The sequence below is a fragment of the Adiantum capillus-veneris genome, chromosome 13 (assembly GCF_014529385.1).
Source record: "Adiantum capillus-veneris isolate H3 chromosome 13, ASM1452938v2, whole genome shotgun sequence".
NCBI lineage: Eukaryota > Viridiplantae > Streptophyta > Polypodiopsida > Polypodiales > Pteridaceae > Adiantum > Adiantum capillus-veneris.
This window is the reverse complement of record NC_140943.1, coordinates 127,026,075-127,049,109: the sequence shown is the minus strand read 5'-3', so window position 1 is coordinate 127,049,109 and position 23,035 is coordinate 127,026,075.

Here is a 23,035-nt window from a genome sequence, read left to right as displayed (position 1 = left end):
TTCATGCGACAGATACATCTCATCCAAGATTGGGGAAACAATTATCTGTACTTGAAGCAAATAGGATCTATAACAAGGGTTAATATAAAAGATCACACTTATAGAGATGTCATGAAAACGCCCATACAAGAGTTCGATTCAGTCTCTTCGGTTGAAACTAAGCTTCCCTCTTGGTTGAACAAAGACACTTCTATTTGGATGTGCGGAGCTTTAGAAAACGGGAGCTTAAAAAGAGAAGAAGGTATCTTAGAAAGGGATTGCACAGGTGAAGCATGATGTACCTGAACCCTTTCCAGAGCATTTGTTTGAGCCATTTGAGTGGACTCAAATTTTAGCGACAATGGATGTATGTGTGAATACGTCTATGCCTACTCAATTTTGCAATGAGGACGGCTATGACATAATTCCCATCCAAATGATTTCAACCCTCTACATTGAAGATGAAATTGAGGAACGCAAGGACTTGATGAAAGCTCAACCAGTATTTTTAGACCTCTACTATGATGTAACAGATGAGTTAGAAGAACATTCAGCTACCTCAGAAGATTCGGGGTCGGAAAAAGAACATGTGAGAGCTAAGCTACTCATGAAAGGAGGGGAGAAAAAGTTTTTTGACTTTCCTAACCAGAAACTGAGAAGAAAAAAATGGTATAGACAAAAAAGAGACACCAGAAATGTGAAATCTAGACCTATGCCATTAGTATCCAAAAGAACACAGTTCCTTATGCTGATAGATGCACATGATTGTGTCAAGGACAAAATCACTGGTAGACATCCTTCAAAAAAAATTCCAAAAATGTCAAAAACATAAAGAAAAATGAGGAAGGATACTCAAGAAAAGCCAAAAAAACAAGACAAGGGTTCAACCATGACACAAGTTGAGCGAAAAAAAACTATCAAGAGTTGAAAAAAGCTCTAAAGGAGATATATACAACTGAAATAGAAACCACAGAAGAGGATGTTAAAGATGTAATGAGTGTTCCATCCCATTACAAAAAATATACTCTCCAACATCGGAAAATCATAATCGAACAACCTGTTAGAGAACTACGAAAACAGGGCGAGTCCTACAAAGGGCCTGAAAACACAAAAAAAGATAGATTTGGCTTAACCAGGGAAAGAGCTTAGGCCCACCTACATTGCAAATGACCTAACAGAAGAAGAAGAAGAAGAGCTTTTGTTAAGCTTACTAAAAGAATACCGAGATATTTTTGCTTGGTCTTATAAGGATCTCAAGGGTGTTGATCTAGAAATCTGTCAACATACCATACCCATGAGAGATAATACGAAACCAAGTAGACAAAGGCCATACAGATACAATGCAACATTGTCTAGGAAGATCAAAGAAGAGATTGAAAAACTAAAGGAAGCCGAATTCATTTATGAAATTGAACACACAGATTGGGTGTCTCCAATTGTGGTAGTACCCAAAAAGAATGGAAATTACGGGTGTGTGTCAACCTCAAGAAAGTGAATGAATCTACCATTAGAGACAACTTTCCTCTTCCAATCACTGAGCATGTTTTAGAACAAGTTGCAGGAAAAGAAGCTTACAGCTTCTTAGATGGATTTTTGGGATACAATCAACTTTTAGTTGACCCAAAAGATCAGCATAAAACTGCTTTTGCAAGGGAATGGGGTATTTTTTCCTACTGGGTCATGCCTTTTGGGTTAACTAATGCTCCTGCCACCTTTCAAAGATTGATGAGCCATGCTGTTAAGGAATATCTGAGGAAATTCTTGGAAGTATATATGGATGATTTATGCGTACATTCATCAATCCGGGCTTATCAATTTGAACACCTCAAAAAGGTATTCAAAAAATGTAGACTTTATAGGATTTTCTTAAATCTTGAAAAGTGCCCACTCATGGGTAGACAAGGAAAAATTCTTGGACATATAGTGTCTAAAAATGGCATAGCTATTGATATGGATAAAATTCATGTTATTGCTGATTTGCCTAGACCAACAATAGTCAAGGGGGTTTAAGCCTTCATGGGACATTGTGGATATTACAGACAGTTCATTTACATGTACACTGTAATTGCAAAACTTGGCATGTATAGCTTGATTACACACTTTGAATGGACTGAGACATGTGAAGAATCCTTCATAAAGCTTAAGCAAGCTCTCACTTCAGCTCCAATATTGAAAGCACCAGATTGGAATAAGATATTCCATATACATGTAGATGCTTCCAATTTTGCCATCGGGTGTATACTAGATCAACCAGGAGACAAGAAAATTGATTTTCCTATTTCTTATGCTAGCCGACAATTGAACATGGTGAGTAAGAATTATACCACCACCGAAAGGGAAGGATTAGGGATGATCTATGCCGTAAAAAAGTATAAACATTACTTATTAGCAAACAAATTTGTGTTCTTTGTGGACCACCAAGCCTTATTGTACTTGGTCAACAAGCCATGCAGCACAAGAAGAATAGTGAGATGGTTCATCATTCTTCTAGAATTTGATTTCATTGTAGTTGTAAAAAAGGGCACTACTCATCAAAGAGCAGATCATTTATCTAGGATTGTTTTAGGAGAATCACCTAAAGGGGTAGACGATGATCTACCAGATGCATATTTATTCTTTGTGGAAATGACACCTCGATGGTCAAAAAATATGGTATCATTGATGAACATAGCTCAAGTGGATTCACAAATACCACTTTCTATTACAATCAGATTGATTGGGAAATTGGCTATGTATCAATTACTAGCTGGTAGGCTATACAAAATAAATCGAGATGGAAAACTCTTATGAATTAATCCTGAAGAGAAAACCCAATACCTAATTCAAGCACATATTACCATAGTAGGACTTCACTTTGCGGAAGACCAAACTATGCAAAGGATCTTGAGACTTGGAGTATATTGGCCAAGCATGAGGAGTGATGTTCGCTCTTTCGTAAAGGATTGTCCTCAATGTCAAAAACAAACACCCATACCTCATGTAACACTGTTCCAAATGTCGCATGTTCCTAAATGGAGTAACTATCTAGTTACTTACTTATCGAGCCGAACATTTCCTGAGGATATGAGTAAACACCGTCAAAGAGCAATTGAAATTGAATCCAGAGACTATGCTCTTATTGGAAACCAATTATTTTTGGAGAGGTAAAGATCAACATTTGCGTCTCTGTTGAAATGAAGACGAATATATTCCAATTATAGAACAAGCACATGCGGGATTAGTTGGAGGTCACTTTTCTAGTGAGACCATCGCAAGAGAAATCTTAATGGCAGGCATATGGTGGTCAACACTTTTTGCAGATGCCAAAGAATATGTTCAAAGGTGTGATGTTTTTTAATGAGCAAAATGCCAACACGAGTAGATAGCATGCCCTTAAGACCAATGATGGGGGTTAGAGCTTTCACAAGATGGGGTATAGATTTTGTTGGGCTAATACAGCCACCTACGTATAGAACCCAAGCTCAATATATCATTGTTGCTACGTACTATTTGACCAAGTGGGCAGAGGCTAAAGCAACTCAAAAGAATGATGCCAGAACCACTACCGCATTCTTATATGAGTATGTGTTCACAAGATATGGATTGCCGATAGAAATTGTCAGTGATAGGGAAACTCATTTCCTCAATGAGGTAATCGAGTGTCTGCTTAATGGATTTATGGTTATCCATAATAAATCATCTCCCTATCACCCACAAGCAAACGGATAATATGAGCATACAAAGAAAATTCTTAGCTCGGTATTGACTAAAGTGGTTAGTTCCGGAAGGACAGAATGGGAAATGAATCTCCATGCTGCTCTATGGGCCTATCAAGTTTCATTCAAAACAGCTTTAAATGCTACACTCTTTAACCTTGTTTATGGTCTTGATGCCATACTAACAATAGAATTTCTATTGCCGACACTAAGGGTAGCTAAGGATATTGAGTGGACTGGACATGAATTGTCAAAAAGACTTGAAGATTTAGAGAAGCTAGATGAGAAAAGGCTAACTACTGTAGCTCATATCTATGCACAAAAGAGAAAACAAAAACATTTTTTTTATTCCCATATAATTACAAAAATCTTCAAAAAAGGGGACGTAGTTTCAATCTATTCTCTTAAGCAACACATTCCCAAGTTTAAGAAAAAGGGAAATGGACCATTTATTATTGAAGATGTATCTCCAAGTGGAGAAATTAAATTGTCTACCCTAGATGGTGAACCATTGGATTAGTGGATGTCATTTAAAGAAGTACAATTTGCCACTAACCGATGAATTGCTAGAAAGAATGCATGCAGCCAAGCCAAGAAAGATAAAATGGCAGCAGGTTATGGAGGAAGCTCAGCTTTGAGTACTCAAAAGGAAAGTTGCTCTCACGAATCAACAAATACCTATTCCCATCAACACATTGGAAATAGATGACTGACAATGGTAATTACAGAAAGATATTGTGTCAACAGATGAGGAATGGCTAGATGTAATGGACCTTCGCATCAAAGTACAGCTCAACAATCATAGCACAAATGCGTTGGTCAACACAGGAGCTCGATTAAATGCAGTCAGTTATTCCACGTACAAGAAAGCAACAAGTCAGTCTCTGACAGCAGAAATAGCGACTATCAAAGAATGAAACAAGAACCCAACACCAACATTGGGAGTAGTCAAATTGAATGTGATAGTACATGGATGTTCATGTCCTCATCAGTTTGTATGCTTACCACATGAACACATGAATGACATGATGATTTTTGGAATTCCCTGGATGCGGACGTACAAGGTAGTACCAGATTGGGATACGAATCAGCTTAAGCTATCACCTAAGGCGGGCAACTCATCGTTCCAGTTGCACCAAGCAAGGACGAATAGAAAGGAAGCAATCAGAAAAGCAAACCACAAATCAATCAATCTTCTCCATCCTATCAGGCAAGCAAATGCTACAAGTAGCATGCAAGGAGTTAGGCAAATTTGGGTACCAAAATCACAGCTTAAAGACAAGCCGATTCAAATCTGGGTGTCCAAAACATCATCGACAATACCAAAGATGGTTTCATAAGTCAAAACAGAGATACGAGTATCTCCGAGCAAGGAACCTAACATGAAATGGATTTGGAAGAAAAAAAGAGCACTTATCTTCTCCGCAAATGGAAAAACCAATCGAGCAATGGAGAGTTAAGCCTCAGAACACTCAAACACACCATTCTACACCAAGCAAACCAAGGTATCAATGGCGAGTAAAAGCTCAACAACAATCAAAAGTGATACCAACAGCTCAGGCAATCAGCATGCTAAAGCATCCTGATGGTACAATCAAGCAAAGGGCACACAAGCTACAAGGTTTGCTCTTACTCTTTGGAGAGGAATTCCATACATTGAGCAAAAAAAACCGAGCATGTCATTTTTCCGAGCAAAAGTAACTTAGTATTGTAACAAAAATTTCTTTTTTAATTAAGCTTTCCATATTGTCAAGTGAAAGCAGTGGAACAAAATGATCAATCTGTAGAGGATTGAGCGCTCTAGTGCATGAAGTTGATTGTTGCTACAATAAAAATTCGTACATGATATAGTTACACAAGCTACCAAAACTTCAGGCACCCCTCTTGCAATGGAAATTGCAAGGAATTCAAAAAAATGGCTAATCCATAGAGGATCGTAAACCTTAGCTCAAGACATTGATGCTATGCTAAAACTCTAGCCCCACCCAATCCTTGGAACAACTCCACATTTGTTGGTGCAGCATGATGCACAAACTCATGAGCTGTTGAGTGCATCCCAAGGACACGAAAATACACAAAGTACATGTGTTAGCAAGACACGCATCTGAGACGTTGGTTGTCTCTTTTTTGGAAACCCTCACAAGTACAACGAGGGAAGTCTGCAATGGTCACAATATATGTCACCCCCTTTTGAATGGATTCGGGAGTGCTAACATGAAAAACATGTGATGCGCATTAGGCACCAATATACCCTCTCTCACTAGTTGTGCTTGCATTCTTCGACCAAATGCTATCCTGACATTGAAGTCTTTGGTTAATTTTGACCTCCATCTAACACGTTTTCCATCTCTGAATTTAGCACGGAAAGAACTAGGTGGTGCTCCACATTGCCCAACAGGGTAGTAGTTTGACTTTGCGATCCATTTTTCTTCATCATCTCAACCTCCCATGAAAGCAAGCATGTTCCATCTTCCACAACCCACGTCCCTGGGGTTGGACCAAGGGGTCCAATAATCATCTCATCAATATTACAAGCACGAGTGTTACTCTCATTGCAAAACCATACGAACCGATCCACAATTCCTCGTGGTTTGGCCCCCACAGCAGGATATTTTCTCCTTCCCCAAAATCAAGGTGCAGGGAAACCATTTTGCACATTATCTGTATTGTTGGTTATGAACCTTCCACAAAGTACATTTTCTCCAAGTAGCATACCAAACACGTCACGCCAGGCTCTGTGAGTCTAATTGCCCAAATTGTTTGAGGCACTTTCTTCTTTGGCCAAAGACTCATACAGGAGGAAGCATTTTGCTTGACATATGGTACACTCTAAACTAGTGTAGTGATAGTAACAAACTCTTATCTATGGCAATCATCTTTAAGAGTTTCATCAGGTTCAATAAATACTGGCTGTGATTTTCACACAGTCTTTTCGCGTATCATATCCCTATGCATCTTTCGACTTGGTATTTGCATTTCTAGAACTACTGATTGAGTGGAATCACAAAGTTTTCTATTTGACGCACACACTAATTAATTGTTCATAAATCTAGCTGCCAAATTTGCCATCATTGGTCTTGTGGATGATTGGATGCCCTTCAAGTAGGCATTGTAGCATGCACTTCTATAGTTTTTTATTCAAGTTTCTTGGGAGTTGTTAGAGTATCAAGGGTGGCTCTATGCATAAGGCATCCGATATTGACTTGTCTGCACTTCTGCTCTTCCCCTTTGCAAAACAGGGTGTTTATGAAAACTTAAATGCAATACATAGAGACTACTTTTGGCAAAGAAGACAATCTCTTGGGAAAAGACATTAGCGGTCTTTTTTTATGTGTGCCTTGCTCTTTACAATGTGAAGTGTGAAAACGACGACACTTTGGGCAAAAAAAGTGATGAGTATATTTTTTGCCCTTTGCTCATCTTTCTAAACATACTAAACCCCTACTCAACTTTGAACACGACCAAAAAAGAAAAATATTATAAAGAATTCATACAATTATAGATAAACACAACATACATCTTATTTCTTAATTATATTGTTTCTTTAGGGTTTCACAGTCGTTTGCGTATTTTTGGAAAGGGAAATATTTTCTAAGGTTTTGTTTATCCCCAAGGTTAGTGAATGGCATGGAGGTGTTTGTGTAAATGAGGCATGATCATCGCCAACCTGCACACAACTCAATGGCTCCCAATTTCACCTTCCCCAAGGTGGAAATTCTCACCTCAACTAATTTGTCACCCACTACTATGCCATGTAAAGATGCCCATGCAAGTGCTTCTGGCAAAATGTACTCAGCTAGCTCTTGAGGCACAATTCCAACAGTTTCAATTGACAAATGTGAAGAGAAAAACTCCATGGATGTGTGAGTATGGACAAGCAGTACTGCAACCTTATGTGACAAGTGGAATTGGCACCTCACTGCCATTCTCAATGCAAAATCCGAAGCTTATTTTTTGTGTAGAGTTCGTGTAGCATTTTAAAAATCCCTTCTTGTGATTTAGAATATCTTGAATAAACAAACAGCTAAATATAATAAATTTTAAAGGAAAGAAGAGGCTGAGAACGCAAAAGAAAAATGTAGGATGTGATGTGTACTCTACTCTTAGGTAACAAAGTTGAAAGAATCATGCTACCCTTAAAGCGGAGACCGCTGCCAAGATACGAGCCCTACCAATTTACCAAACCTGCTTATTAGTCGCTTACAAAAAAGTATAGCCAAAAGTATCTGACTGTCAGGATGGCATAAACAATGCAAGCCCGTTCGCTAGTATAACATGTCCCGCGTCGACACAGAACTGTTTAGAGCAGAAAACGGGCAGCTTTGAATCTTAAGCTTATTGAGGCCCTACCTACTTAATCACTTAGAGAAATACAAATCCAAAAGTGGCATTGCTCTTATCAAAACCGCTTTGGTGCGGGTGGTAGCTGAGCGCTGAGGCGCGGACGTGTGTGTGTGTGTGTGCTCCATATTTGAGTGTGAAGCTGCGACGTCCATGGGCTGGCGGAGCTAGTCGCTTGGTTGTTCATGTGGTCTAGGGGGTAACCACGACTGTATTTTTCTCTAGCGGAAAACCTCAACGGACATAGCCAAAAGCGATGTTGGGAGTTTGCCTGAGGGGTCTTGAGCCGAAACATCTAGGGTAGATACAATGTGCTACCAATTGGCTTGCGCTAATTCTCTATAGAAGCAACAACTTTTACAGTATTTTTTGAAAGTTGTCACCCGTGGAAAGGCCGTTCACAGGTGTATCTTGTCCCACGTCGGCGCGGTACTGCTTAGAGAAGAAAACGGAAAGCTTTGAATATTAAGGTTATTAAGGTAAGAGGCCTTGCTTAAATCACTATCAGCAACGCAACGCCAAAAGTGACATCGCTATTATCAAAATTGTGGGCTGTATCCGAATATCAGGACAAGGTAAACAGTGCAGGTCTATCTTGCATCGGCAGGCCGTTTGCAGGTCTATCTTGTCCCGCATCGGCGCGGTACTGCTTAGAGCGAAAGACGGGTATCTTTGATACCTTTGATTTAAATAAAATCTCTTAATTAAGGTAAGAGGCCCATGTATTCAGTGCCATAAATAAAGAGATCTATCTTCAAAATAAAATTAGTTTTTGCCATTGCTCTTTGCGGTACCATGCTGGCACATTAGCATAAATGGTAGGAAACAGGGATTGGATGTTTTTTATGCAGGCACTGAATGACCAAGTGCAAATGTATTTCTAATAGGGACATTGTCCTTTGTGGTACCGCGTCGGCGTGGAAGCATTACAGGCAAGAAATTGAGAGTTTCAATAGAGTGGTTTTAAGCACACACATTTCCAAAATAGGATGTTTTCTATCTTGCCTAGGTGCTGAAGGTCGTCATTGGAAGATAAAATGCAAAACATGTTGTGTTCATGGAGCTCACGATGCAAACTAGAAGTCAAATGGGGCATTTCCCTAGTCAGTGTCGCGCTGGTGTGGAAGGGTTTAGGGTAAGAAATGCATGGTCATTAGAGCTTGCAAGTTATAAACTCCACTCGCCAAGGCATGAACCTTTTAAGCACCTAGACACCTAGCACCTAGCCTTAATGTTCCAGCTTAATGATTGGAACACTCTAAATGGTTCCGCGCGGACGCGGGATGCCTAAAGACAATGTCTAGGTGCCATCATGTAATAGCATCAAAGACTTTAGCCTTCATGATAGATATAAAAATCATGTTATGGTTAATTTTTTAAGAATATTATCATTATTTTTTGTTATACAGTAATTAATTGTTGGAAAAATTACCAAGATACCCCTCTAACTACCAATGTACCCTTCAAATTTCAAAAATTCCCCCATTTCCCTTGTATCTATTTTGGTCGAATTGTTCAATATTTTCTAATCTTATTCCTTTTTGGCAATTGAGATTCATTTTTGAGTTCTTAGTATGTAATTTTCCACAGATAACCTCGCCAAAAAGGCGATTATGTCTAAAAATAATGAGGCGATTCATCTCCAAAGCCTACACAACCAACTCAAATTCTACTTTTAACATCTTGTATTGGTAGACAATCACTCTTCTTATGAAAAGATACAAACTTTTTTATCTTTAGGGAAATTTAATCTTGCGACCAGGGGTATTTTGGGAATTTTGGAAAATTTGAAAGGCATTTTGAAAATTCATGATGACAAAATATTGGGGGTATGTTGGGAATTTTTATAAATTAGAGGGGTATTTTGATAATTTTCCCTTATTTGTTTCTATTGCAAAGCTTTTCAAGGCACTACCCTTATCCTCCACATCGGCACGGGATACTAAAGGGCAATGTCTAGGTGGATAGTATGACTGAGTTAAACGCTTGCAATAGACATGTACATTGCCATTTTAAACACAAGTCTATACATAATTGAAACATTTGTTGAATGAAACGTATCTTTTGTTGTTTGAATGTAGTCCTTCTTCTTCTAGGGGATGTCCTAGAAGACGTGGAAGGAGTGCATCCACTCCAAAAACTCTTTGTAGTGACCAGGTTAGCTCGGTTTCAGAAATAGAGATGCCAGAAGATAGATAATCGTGACATTGGTTTAGGCTCTTTGCATGATGTAGATCAAGAGATAGCTATAGTTAAAGCTGCTATGCAGATTGTACCATTTTAAATGAGACCTAAAGTGTTGCAAATGAAGATGATAGCACATTGCACATGGACAAGGGACAAGACATCCTTGGTAAAACAAGAGTTTTTAGTTGCTTTTAATGTCCTGCTGTTCCACTTTCTAGGATTATACCACATGCCAAAGTATGTGGTTTGAGGGCAGATATCCGTGGATTAAAGTCTGCATTTTCTAGAGAAGGATATATCAAAGAGAAGCGTGCATTTATTGTGTCCTTGACTACATGTCAAAAGGAGGAAACTTTGGTCACAGTCATGCTATCTAATTATTGCTTTTGATTATTTGTCTTAATATTAGTATTAAAAGTATGTTTAATGTTCATAAAGATGAAATTATTGATCATGGATAGGATCCAATTTGAACACAAGTTAATTTGGAGTTTGAGGAAGAGGTTGTTGCACATCCTAAGTTTGAATCCCTTGCACCAAAAAAAAAAAAAAAAATGTATGGGAGGGAAATCACAGAACCGTCACTTGGCAAGAATTCATTGAAGAAATGTACTTTACAAACAAAGGTAAGCATTCTAGAGTTTTATGTACGATCATTGATGCGGCAAAGGTATCAGAGATTGCTTTGTTCTAACAAGTCTTCAAAGAATGAACTTGTGAGTGCAATGCTAAACCAATAGTCTTGAATTATATCTTTTTTTCCACATATTGAATATTTTTTGGTATAATTCTATAGTATGAACACACATCCTTTGGTTACTTCTCAATTGAGAGATGAGCTTGTCAATTGCTCAAATATTTTTGATGCTGACCATGAAGATTATCTATGGGCGCTACAAGAGACTGATCAAAAACTCATTGATTCTCTTCAAAAAATGGGAACATAAGGAGAAGAGCCATGGCATCCTCTTAGTTGGAGATATCTTGCTTGACTAAAAATTTGATGTAAGTGCTCTAGACTCTTGGATTTTCATGTATATGATTTGTAGTTTTGTTGTTTGATCTAAGTGCTCCAAATTCTTGGATTTCATGTAGATAGTTTTTGTTATATTGTTTGTGGAATATTTTTTGGAAGGTTCAAATGTCATTGGAGCTTTCACGCAAGATAGATAGAAACAAAGATACTCTCTCCCCATGGGATCTGAAAAAAGAAGAGAAACAAATCATTGTATAATAAATGTGGTGATCGTGTTGGAAAGTTTTGATTCGTTTGGTTTTGTTGTTTCTAGAAAATATTTTTTGTGCTTATATTGCAGATTTTGAACATGGACATATGTGGCAAATATTTTTTGTGCTTTTTGTTATGTGAGCTATGTGGCAATCCATTTCTTTTGGTCATGGACATATTACTTTTTTGAGTATCTTCCCTTGCATTTTTCTTCTGCAAGCTATGTATGTTCATTGCAATGTTTAAAACCCCAAATCAACAATGATTTAGTGTTGGACGGAAGCTACTCACACACCCATGAAGTGCATGCAAACACTACCTAGATCAACATAATGTCAATCGAGGACACAGATGACACGATAGGCACACGGAGGAAATCTCTTTAGCTTGTCAGGCTGAGACCATCCTACACATACAACACTCTGGAAGGCCAACTAAACCACAATCAAGAACCTCACTGCTCTCAACTACACCACCTAGCCACATACACACATACTGAAGGTAACTCACCTAATCATGCCAGATTCGTACGAAACTTAAGGAACACCATCCCCTCACTAGGTTACACCTGTCCCTAAGCTTCTACACTCAAAACCCTCACTCTAAACCCATCTGCGAAAAACGCGTAGGATGACAGAGCAGAATTTTGAAAGTGCCCGAAACTGAAATTTATGAGTACCTATGCGTAGCTTATGTTGCCACGATTCTATAGACTACTAGCACGCAGAAAACAGACATCGTTTGATACACTTATGGCCACAAACAGCTCGTAGATGCGTCGGCGTGTGCGCTTCGTCTCGCGTGGAATGCTTGGCATTGTCGCGTAGCTCTCCTCGAGCCTACAACAATGGTGCAGTCAGATCTCCAATGCGTTGAGCGAGCCGGGCGTAGCGAGAGGATGAAGCTCACGCTCACTCTCTTTCTCTCTCACACACAGTAGACGGCAACGCTCAAGTTTTGATTATGAAAAAGTCTTTTTTACAAAATGACCTAGGTACCTTATATACTAAGGCTACCTTAGGTTTAACCAAAAATGGGGTTGAAAGGGTCAAATGGCTTTGTATTTACAATCTGGAAGTGCCATTGCACCCCGGCTTCTGAAACTAGAATACTACTCATTACAAATGACGTTTATAGCCATAATCCACAGCATTTCATAACTCGCAAAAGATACGACTTTGGTACGAAACTTGAGTTATGTTGTGTTGTTGACCCAGCGGTCAACATTCCCCCCTTCCGCGTTCATGTCGTCCTCGACATGACCTGATTGTCGATGGTGATGTGGTCGTTGCTTTCGTTTTGTTGTTGTAAAGAAAGTATAGGCTATAGCCTTTGCAGTAGCTTGTCTTGTTCGTCCAATCCGATGTACATAGTCTTCACATGATTCAGGAAAATCATAATTGATGACGAACTTTATGTTTTTCACCTCCACGCGCCGAGCTGCAGCATCTGTTTCTGTCATTATAGGTCTACTGCCAGATCTAAATTCAAAAAGAACCCAATGTCGTTTATCTTGACTCTTATCATCATGGATAGAGAAAGATCCATCCATCACTTGCTCCAGCAAATCTGTCAATTCGGAGTATTTGTGATTCTCAGAAACAACTTCTACAATCTGTAGAATTGAGTGATTGGCTTTCTGATCTTGTGAGCCAATGACAACTTTGTAAGGATTTTGTAGAAATTGTATGGCTAAACCCTTAACTTCTTTAGGCCAAGTTGCACAGGACTTAATTATTCTAATTTGAGGTTCAAAACCCTGCCGAGCATTCGATGTGCATTATCAAGGACAAGATTTTGAGATCCTTTGATTACCCTTATGTCTGCTCTTTGTCATTGAGGACTTCTTTGTTTTTTATTTATGTTCTGTTGTTGACCCAGCGGTCAACACTTTGCTGTCGTTTTGGGTTCATCTGTTGCACTGCTTGTAACTTTGTCGAACCACAACAAGAACTATGATCCATTAGAGCGGGCATCTATCAGCATAACCATTCATCTTTTGAGATCCTCTGATTACTTTTGTGTCTGCTCTTCTTCATTTGTAACTTCTTTGTTCCTGTGCAATCATGTTGTTAGTGTTGTCTGCAGCTTTGTCATTGTAGGCCATTCTTCGACTCGCCATTGAGGAGAAGTATGCTATGATCTTGAATTGGTGCTCCAATTCATTTGTCAATTGATTTGAGTAGCATTTCTTTATTTTTGATGTAGAAGGAATATGTACAAGAGGATGGTGATAGGTGTCTTTAGATTAGGGTCTAAAACCTGGATGACCAAAGGGAAAAAACCCGGTGGGAAAAAAATGCCTTTGGTATACGCTCTTATTCGAGTTGAGCAGTTGAACGTGAAGTACATGTTCATGAAAGGTGAGTGCTTGGGTGAAACACGGAAAGAGTGCCTAATGCAAGTGCCAATTATGGGACACTCTATATGCATATGAGAAATTTGTCAACAAAAGCATGCAATGTGAAAGAAGAAGATGATGGGTGTTTCGAGGAATAAATGTAGCACATGTGACATCAAAAGATGTCTCAATAGCTTCCACCTTTCCAAGAAGGGTTTTCGATGTAGAAGTTTCTCCACTCGTATCTCACTGTGCTCAGTATGTGAGTGTCTTTTGGACCTTCTCCTTCACTTCACCAGACTTAAGTACTTAGACTTCGACTCTTTTGCTCACCTATACCAGCATGAGCGACACAACGTAAATATGCTCAACTCTTCCAGCTTGATCAGTACCTAGAATAGCTAAGACGCTTAGACCACAGAGAATATTACTTGAAGCTTTTGGACTAACACCTCCCTCATTTTGTGGCTTAGCTATTCGACTCTGACTTGTATGACTTGTCGGTTGCATGTTGACACTGCTTTGTGACAAGTTCTTTGGCTGTTGTAGTGGCTGCTGAGACATACTTCGTGAAGTTTCATCGTTTCCCTGTACCTTCTTCTCTTTGTAGTGCTCAGGCCTCTCATCAGTCTTTTCTTCATGTGGATTATGGATTTTTTTTATTTTTTCTTAACAATAAACAAAAAAAATCTTAAAACAACTTAACAAAAGAAAAATCATTCAAATAGAAATCTAAATGCTATGTACACTATACACATGTCCCTAGGGGCTCATATATGGATTTTGTCCCCATACTCCTCTGTAACACTACTATGAGGGCATATACTCTAAATTTCGTCAAAAAATCATCACAATAAAATGCAAAAATTCAATGCATCTCACAAAACATTGCCCTCTAATAGTCATAATGTTAGGTCTGCATTTAGAATGCCTCCCCCTTTCCTATTTGGAGTCATCCTTTACGACAGGGTATCGCAAAGGGTATGTGTTGTGCTTGGGCAATTAAAAGTTGTGCCTATGTAGGCCTTGTAATGTAGCCCTATTATGCATACAGTCAATGCATGGAAAAGATTTATGTTGTGCAAGATGTGGGTATAAGAAATTTGCTTATTGGAATTTGTTGGAGAGGCTTCCTATTCTAAGCAATGTAATGGTCTTTGAAGCTCCCGTATCGTTGCTTGATTGAAGCGACTTGCTCTCTTCTAACTGTACTGTAATCGTAGGAAGAATTGTAAGAATTCAAGCGGCGATGCACTGACAGCAGTTTTGTTGTTCTTCTTTGGGACCCATTTCTTTGCGATTATTGGTTGTTTTGTTGTTGGCTCTCGTTTGGGAACCCATACTTGCCCGTGCTTCGTTTTTGTTTGAAGAGACTTCTTTGGGATCCACCTTTTTGTTGTGTGAGTCGACAGTGGTCTTTGCTTCAGCCCTTGTACGCTTGGTTGGGGACAGGATTCAAGCTTTGAAAGTTGATATTGTGGTTTTTTTGGAATCCAAATGAATTCCTGACTTTTTTGTGCTTGAATCAACTTCTTCGGAGCCCAAACCTGAGTTGTGAAAGCTTGCGACTTTGTGATATTTTTACCCGTTCGTGCACGCTTTCCTTGTTTTTGTTTTGGTTTTGGATCTTGTGATTTGTCATTAGAGATATTTGTCTTCTTGATCCATATCTGTTTTTGGCCGATCTGGCTTTTTGGTATCCAGATTTGTCGAGCTTTTTGGCTTTGACTTGTTGTCCTGTTCTTTTGACCTGTCATGGTTGTTGCTGAAGGGGTTGGTGATAGTGATGGCTTGAGTTGATGATAGGGGATGTCGTAAGATTCATCACTATCGCTACTATCCTTAGCAAGGTTGACTTCTTGTACTTTCCCTTGATTTTTTGGCTGGTAGTGGAAAGTTACTGTCTGTTTGCTCGTGGGTGGTAGTTTCTTGGAGAACTTTTCTAGCCCATTGATTAGAGCATTGTTAGCTTGTTGCTCTGGTCGTATTCCTCCTAGCTGAGTCTTTGCATCCTTATTAGGAGCCATGTATGAGGATGCTTGTGGTGGCTGTGTCTTCACCGAGGACTTTGGAATCCACTTTTGATGCACTTTATTCGTGTAGTGATGACATTGATTCCCGGGTCGTTGATCTTCTTGAAGCTCGAAGTGTTCTACAGAGTCATAGAACTCATCGTCTTCTTCATCTTTTGATTCTCCACATTTCTTTGTTTTCTCCTTATTTCGAGAGCTTGTTGATATCTTGTTCTCTTCGTTTTCCTGGATTACACTCACTACAAAATAAGGAACGACATCATAGCCATTTTCATCACAAAACTTTGTTGTGGGAGCATCCTCCACGGTGCACACGTCCAGAGTAGCCAAGATGTGTTCCCATCCAAAAGGCTCTAACTCTTCTTCAGAAAATGGTTCTGGGATATACTCCATATCCTCTATAACTCGCTCTAGGATACATTCCTCACATTTCAAGCTACCACATTGTGAAGCTCCACACATCCACAGTTCTTTAGGCTTACCTAACCAAGCTGGAAGTTCTGATCCTGCTACTGTGGCGGAATCAAACTCCTTTACCGGTGTTCTCATCACATCCCTATAGCTATGGTCCCTCAAAGTTTATCTTTGTTATGGTTTCCATATGTCTCAGGTATATATGGTCATATCCCCAATCTTGGACCATTTTCAATTGTCGCATGAATGGTCTTCCCAGAATGATATCATAGTTGTTCTTCTTTCCAAAGTCAACAACAGCAAAAGTGTGTTCATATTCAATGCCGCAAGAAGTAACAAGTACTTTTTCTAGCAGTCCTAGGGGCTTTTCCTTGTGTCCGTCTGCAAGCTGCAGGGTCATTCGTGTGGATATCAAGGCAGGTTTTCCCCATTTTTTCCAAACTTCTTTGGTTGCAATGGCCACACCAGCTCCACTGTCAAGGATTGCCATGGTTTTTACACCATTGAATTCCATAGGAAGGGTGGTGTTTCCATCTTCTCCCTCGTAATACTCGCCTACCTTATTTAATGGCATTGGCCTAGTATTTGGTTGAGGCATTTCAAGCTCTTTGATGCCTTCCTCGATTTGAATCATTGGGGTTTTTACACCAAATTTGTCTAGAAATTTACCCACATTAGCCCACATGTTTGGTCTTATTCTGAGCAACTCGGCTAACATTATTGTACAGGTGACTGGGGTAGATAGAATATCTACTAGCCCCTTTGAATCGATGGCCTTGTTGGGAGACATTCTCTTTGATGGGACTGCAACCACATCTGACTTGGTCTCGTACTCTCCCATGTAGGACGGTAGTGTTCTTAGCGAATGGGGTTGACTATCCATAGATTGTACAGATCCTTTGTCGCCCCAACATGATTGCACGTCTAGATTCATTTGAGATCCAGTCTCAAATTCCTCTATTGGTGGTAGAAACACTCCTCATTCATCACCAGTCTTGTCTACTCGTCTTCTTAGGTCATCGGCTTCATTGGCCTCTTTGACTTGTTTCCACAATTCGTCAAGACCATCTATCTCTTTACAATCCTCAGGTATAGCTTGGTGAAATCCCTCGGAAGAGTTATCTGTGGTATTCAGTACTATCCTTGGTTCTAATGCTGGGTCTTTGAGGTTTGGTCTGTGATTATGACTAGAATCTGGCTCTTTTAGTTCCTGGTTTGGTGGGATTACTTGTGTAGGCATGACATGGATCACATCCTCAGGTTTTGCAACTGGTGGTTCTAGTAAAGCTTGGGCTGTTTGAATCATTTTTCGGCACATTTCAAACCTTTGCTTTTCTAGTTCCGCATAGGGATATGTCATCCACCTGTGTTCTTGGGTTTGGTTGTTTTTGAGTTTCACATCATAGGCTTTCAAGAGGGCATCTAATGTCTCATTAACCTTCTCTGCCAACACAAATCCTCCTGAACTAGCACTTCACGGTTTCTCATCCGTGGATGGTTCTTCTAGAGGTTTAACCATCTGTGTAAGAGAAGGTGCCTCCTTTTCCTCATGTTGTTTTATCTTCTCCTCAGCTTCCGTAAGCTTCTCAGCTAGGGATTTTTTCTCTCGTTCCCTGCGTGCTTTCATCCTAGTCTTTCTAGCTTTCCAACTATTTCGTTTGCTCTTGGTTTTCTGACTAGGTGCGTCTGTCTTTGGTCCATCATTTGTCTTTGGACTCGTGTCACTTTCCGTGTTCTTTGTCTTTGGATTCTCATCAGCTTTCTTTTGAGCTTGTGCTCTCGTAACTACTTGAACTGGTATGACATTTTCATTTTCTGAGTTACTAGGTAGTTGAACAATCCCTAATACATTTGTCATGCTTTTCCTGATTTGGTTTGGGTTTTTTGGGCAATTGGGGATCAAGTGAGTGATGCCACACTCAAGACAATAGGCATTTACTTCAGTGGTCTCCGTATGAGGACATTGTTTGACCATGTGGTTGTCACGACTTTTGTGACAATCTGTCTTTGGTTGAGGAGATTCTTTTAGCATTTCCTCTTGGCTATAAGCAAGCTTTGACCTAGATAAGCCGCTATTTGCAATGAATCGCAATGTCTTTTTGTCCATTTCATACCTTCTTTCTTTTGACTGAAACCCAGGAGGTGGAGGTTGTACCGGCCTCACCACTCCATGTGTTTCTCTCACATTTTGTTGCTCCGAAGGGTAGTACTCACTTTGGTTGCTATACCACATTGTAGCTGGTACTGGCGTTGGTTTATTTGATGCTTCCATCATTGGCATGTATCTCATGTCTACCGGCATTCTAGAACCTGGCAGCGGAGGTTGGTGTCCTAGGAAAAGCTATGGCCTTAAAACTCCTACTGGTCCTGGCGCATTCCCCGTAATGTATCTAGGTGGAGTAGGTGCTTCTGGAATAGGTTGTACATACCTCTCCCTAGAATTTTCCATGCTATAATAGCACTCTTCCCCCGTATGGTTCGTCGATTTTCTCTCAATTTCACACCACTTCGACTCTCCAGAATCAGACCTTACAAGAGGAATCAACCTCTTGACCAAGTCGTCGATAAGCTTTTCTTGATCAATAGGTGTCGTTGGCTTGGCAATGGACTCACGTATCTGTGAAACACTGTGCTGAGAGGATGTGTCATCTCCTTGACTTATTAAGTCCTTTTCTTTGTATGCCTCACAGTTATCCACTAGATAAAGAGCTTCTTTGATCAACTCGTTTAGCGTCATCTCCTTATCATATGCAGATCCTTCTGAAGGCCCGCATATCTCATTCCCTGGATAAAGATCAGCATCAGTCATGCTTGCGTAGGTAATTCTACTCTCGGACAGAGCTTAACATATCTCTTGAGCCGTAATGATGCTTTGCGTACTGATTCATCCTCTTTCTGTTTGAATCTATGGATTTGCGAGACTGTGTTGTGAGCAATGCCTTTTGGTGAGAATTCTTCAATAAACTCTTCAAACAGCTCATCTAGGGTCTCAAAATCCCATTTTTCCACCGAGTTGAACCATGTAGCTGCATCATCTTCTAGAGTCAATCCAAATCCCGCAAACTATGTCGCAAAATCTGAAACTTCCTCTGCTCTAATCACTCTTCTAAAAGCCGTTACGTGATCTCTCGGATCTTTATCTCCGGATATTTTTTGTTTACCCATTTCTGGACTTGGGATGGTCTAACTCGTGGATTGTCTACAAGTCTAACCAGAGACTCTCCCAATCCTTCACTCGTTATCGCTCTTGAAGGGAATCCTGGTGGCTCTCTTCTTGGAATTCCTATAGGAATTCTCGTGTCTAGTGGAGGCATTTGTGGTCCTTCATTGACCAAATATCCACCTCTTTCTAGTACAGTTTGTGGATTCGTGATTTCTACGACTCTGTATTCTCGTCCATACTTGTCGACAACTATAGATCTCCAGTGACAGTCGGCTCCGTATGTGTAGACATATAAGAGCTTGTAATCCGTTATCTCTTCTAGGTATGGATCTGAGCACCTATAAAGATTGACCTCATTGTTGTCAATGTATCTATATAGTTCTTCACGCTCATGACCAATCATCCAAACTCTCTCAACAAGATGGATCTTTATCAATTGCAAGTTTGGAAAATCCATTGTGGGAGGATATTCCTCTATCCTCGGGATCTCCAAGCTTGTGTAAGCTGCGTTTGAATCTAGGGTAGACAGGATTTCTGGGCTTAAGAGCTTTTGCTTGGTTCAAGTAGACTTAGTCCATTGTGTTCAAGTTCTTTGGTTAGGGAAAAGTCGAAAATATGTCCAAAACTGCAATTGTTTCGTCACAATTCTCGCAAATTGTCGCTTTCAGACACCCCTAATTTGCGGATGAATTTTGAGGCCTCAAACGACGTTTTTTTCAAAGTTGACCAAAATGGTTGCCGTTGGCATGCATTTAGTTCAAGTTTGCTCTAAGATCTATAGAGTCGCTCTCAGGCTACGTTTTGATATAAAAACTTTTCCGATCCGATACCGTTTGTGAAAGTTATGGCCAAAATAGTGAAATGCAGTTTAGACTGGTCAAAATGAGTCCAAATTCAATTTTAAAAGAAGACTTGGGATCTCTTTGACACTGTGAACACTTCTGTATGGTCAAAAGTACAGTTGGACCCTAAAACTGGCCTAGAGACATACTACGCGTAGGATGTCTATATGCTCAGAATTTAACAAAATTTGGTTCAGAGACTCCCCTTAAGTCCAGCAACACAATGGTATGCTCGGAATTTCATTTGGACCTAAAAATGGCCTTGAGACATCCTACACATAGAATGTCTTTTTGCTCAGAATGACTTGAAATTTTCACCCCAGCTTCTCCTTGATGTGCTGATCACAGTGGTGTGCTCATATGTTGATTTGGAGTCCTAAATCAAGCTGGAGACATCCTACGTGTAGGATGTCTTTTTGCTCTGTTTTAGCTCAAACTTGCACTGTAGCTTCCCCTTGATGTGCTAAAATCACAGCTAGTTTTACTTTTTGATTCTGACACCTATAGGTTGGTCAAATGACCAAGAATCTGTTCCAAAAGCCTGATGTCTATTCTGATGAATTCCTAAGTCAAATCAACTTCAAATTGGACTAAATTTGCCTAGGAGGCTTGCCTAAGGCTATATGACAGCATGGTATGGTCACAAGAGAATTTTGGTTTCAGAATTATGTAGTAGACATCCTACGCGTAGGATGTCTTTTTGCTCAGAATTGCCCCAAATTTGAACCACAGATTCTGCTTAAGGTGCTGATCACTTTGGTATGCTCAGAATTTTGTTTAGAGTCCAAAATCACAAAGAAGACATCCTATGCGTAGGATGTCTTTTTGGCCTGTTTGACCCCAGACTTGTCCCACAGCTTTCCCTTGATGTCAGTAACCCAGTGGTATGCTTAGATTTTGGTTTGGATTTCAAAAGTCCCAAATTTTAGCTGTTCTTGCCTTTTGTCTGTCCAAAAACGCTAAATTCTTTTCAATCTTCACTTTCACTGACCCAATTGAGATGAAATTTATCACATGCACTCAATACAACATTTAGAACATGCCTTTGGAGTCATCCTATGGTTTGGTCTCAAAATTAGGCCTTGGACACAATTTGGGTAGGATGTCTGGCAATTCTTGTCTTTTGGCTTTGATCTGTCAAAATTTGGTCAAATTTCCACTTTCCAGGTGAAAATAGGGTAAAACCTACCTTCTAAACACACAGTAACCTCAGATTTTCAAAAAAATGCCCAGATCACCCTGTAGACATCCTACGCGTAGGATGTCTATTGCTGATTTTTTGAGACTAAAGTGTCCCTGATGCTTCCTTATGCTCTCAGCAAGTGCAAGTATGCTTCACAATTGCAAAAACATGCAAAAATCACTCAATTTAAGCCTTTTTTGAAAATTTACGTTCTCTGACTCCACCTTTTGGCTTTTGGTCAACAAAAATAGGGAAAAACACCCAAGTCAATATGTTACTAGGGTAAAACCTACCCTCTGAACCCACTGGTGCAGTCAAAATTTTCAATTTTGGTCTCCAGAACCCCCTTGAGACATCCTACGCGTAGGATGTCTATGTTTACAGAATTGCAGGTTTTCTTCACAGAACCCTTGCAAATGCTCTTTTATATGCACAACATCAGTCAGTCATACAAAAATGTCCACAAAAGCTTGTTTAATGCATTTTTACCCTCAAAAGCACACTTTTCCGTGATTTCAAATGCAATCAAGCACTTTAGCAAATAATTCAGTGCTGAATAGCTCAAGATCAGATCCGGATCACTTACCTAAAGCTACTCCTACAAATCATATGGGGTTTTGCATCTATGAGTAGAAAAACGCTTCATTGCCACACACGGACTAGTAAACGCTTTTATCACCTCACAAATCACTCGACCACCAACAACTACTCTAATCCACATATCCTAACTAAACCTATCTATTCGCAGACCCTCGGCAAGACACACACTTCCTGGCTATCCACTTGATCAAGGAATACCTCTTCCAGATCCACTTAAGAAAAACGCTTTCTTTAGCCAAAACTAAATCACGCAACCATCACACGAGTGTTAGTAGGAAACCTACTTAGGTCCTTGTGTCCCCGGCAGCGGCGCCAATGTTGGACGGAAGCTACTCACACACCCATGAAGTGCATGCAAACACTACCTAGATCAACATAATGTCAATCGAGGACACAGATGACACGATAGGCACACGGAGGAAATCTCCTTAGCTTGCCAAGCTGAGACCATCCTACACATACAACACTCTGGAAGGCCAACTAAACCACAATTAAGAACCTCACTGCTCTCAGCTAAACCACCTAGCCACATACACACATACGGAATGTAACTCACCTAATCATGCCAGATTCGTACGAAACTTAAGGAACACCATTCCCTCACTAGGATACACCTGTCCCTAAGATTCTACACTCAAAACCCTCACTCTAAATCCATCTGTGGAAAACGCATAGGATGACAGAGCAGAATTTTGAAAGTGCCCAAAACTGAAATTTATGAGTACCTATGTGTAGCTTATGTCTCCACAATTCTATAAACTACTAGCACGCAGAAAACAGACATCGTTTGATACACTTACGGCCACAAACATCTCGTAGATGCGTGGGCGTGTACGCTTCGTCTCGCGTGGAATGCTTGGCATTGTCGCATAGCTCTCCTCGAGCCTACAGCAATGGTGCAGTCGGATCTCCAATGCGTTGAGCGAGCCGGGCGTAGCGAGAGGATGAATCTCACGCTCACTCTCTTTCTCTCTCACACACAGTAGACAGCAGCGCTAAAGTTTGATTATGATAAAAGTCTTTTTTACA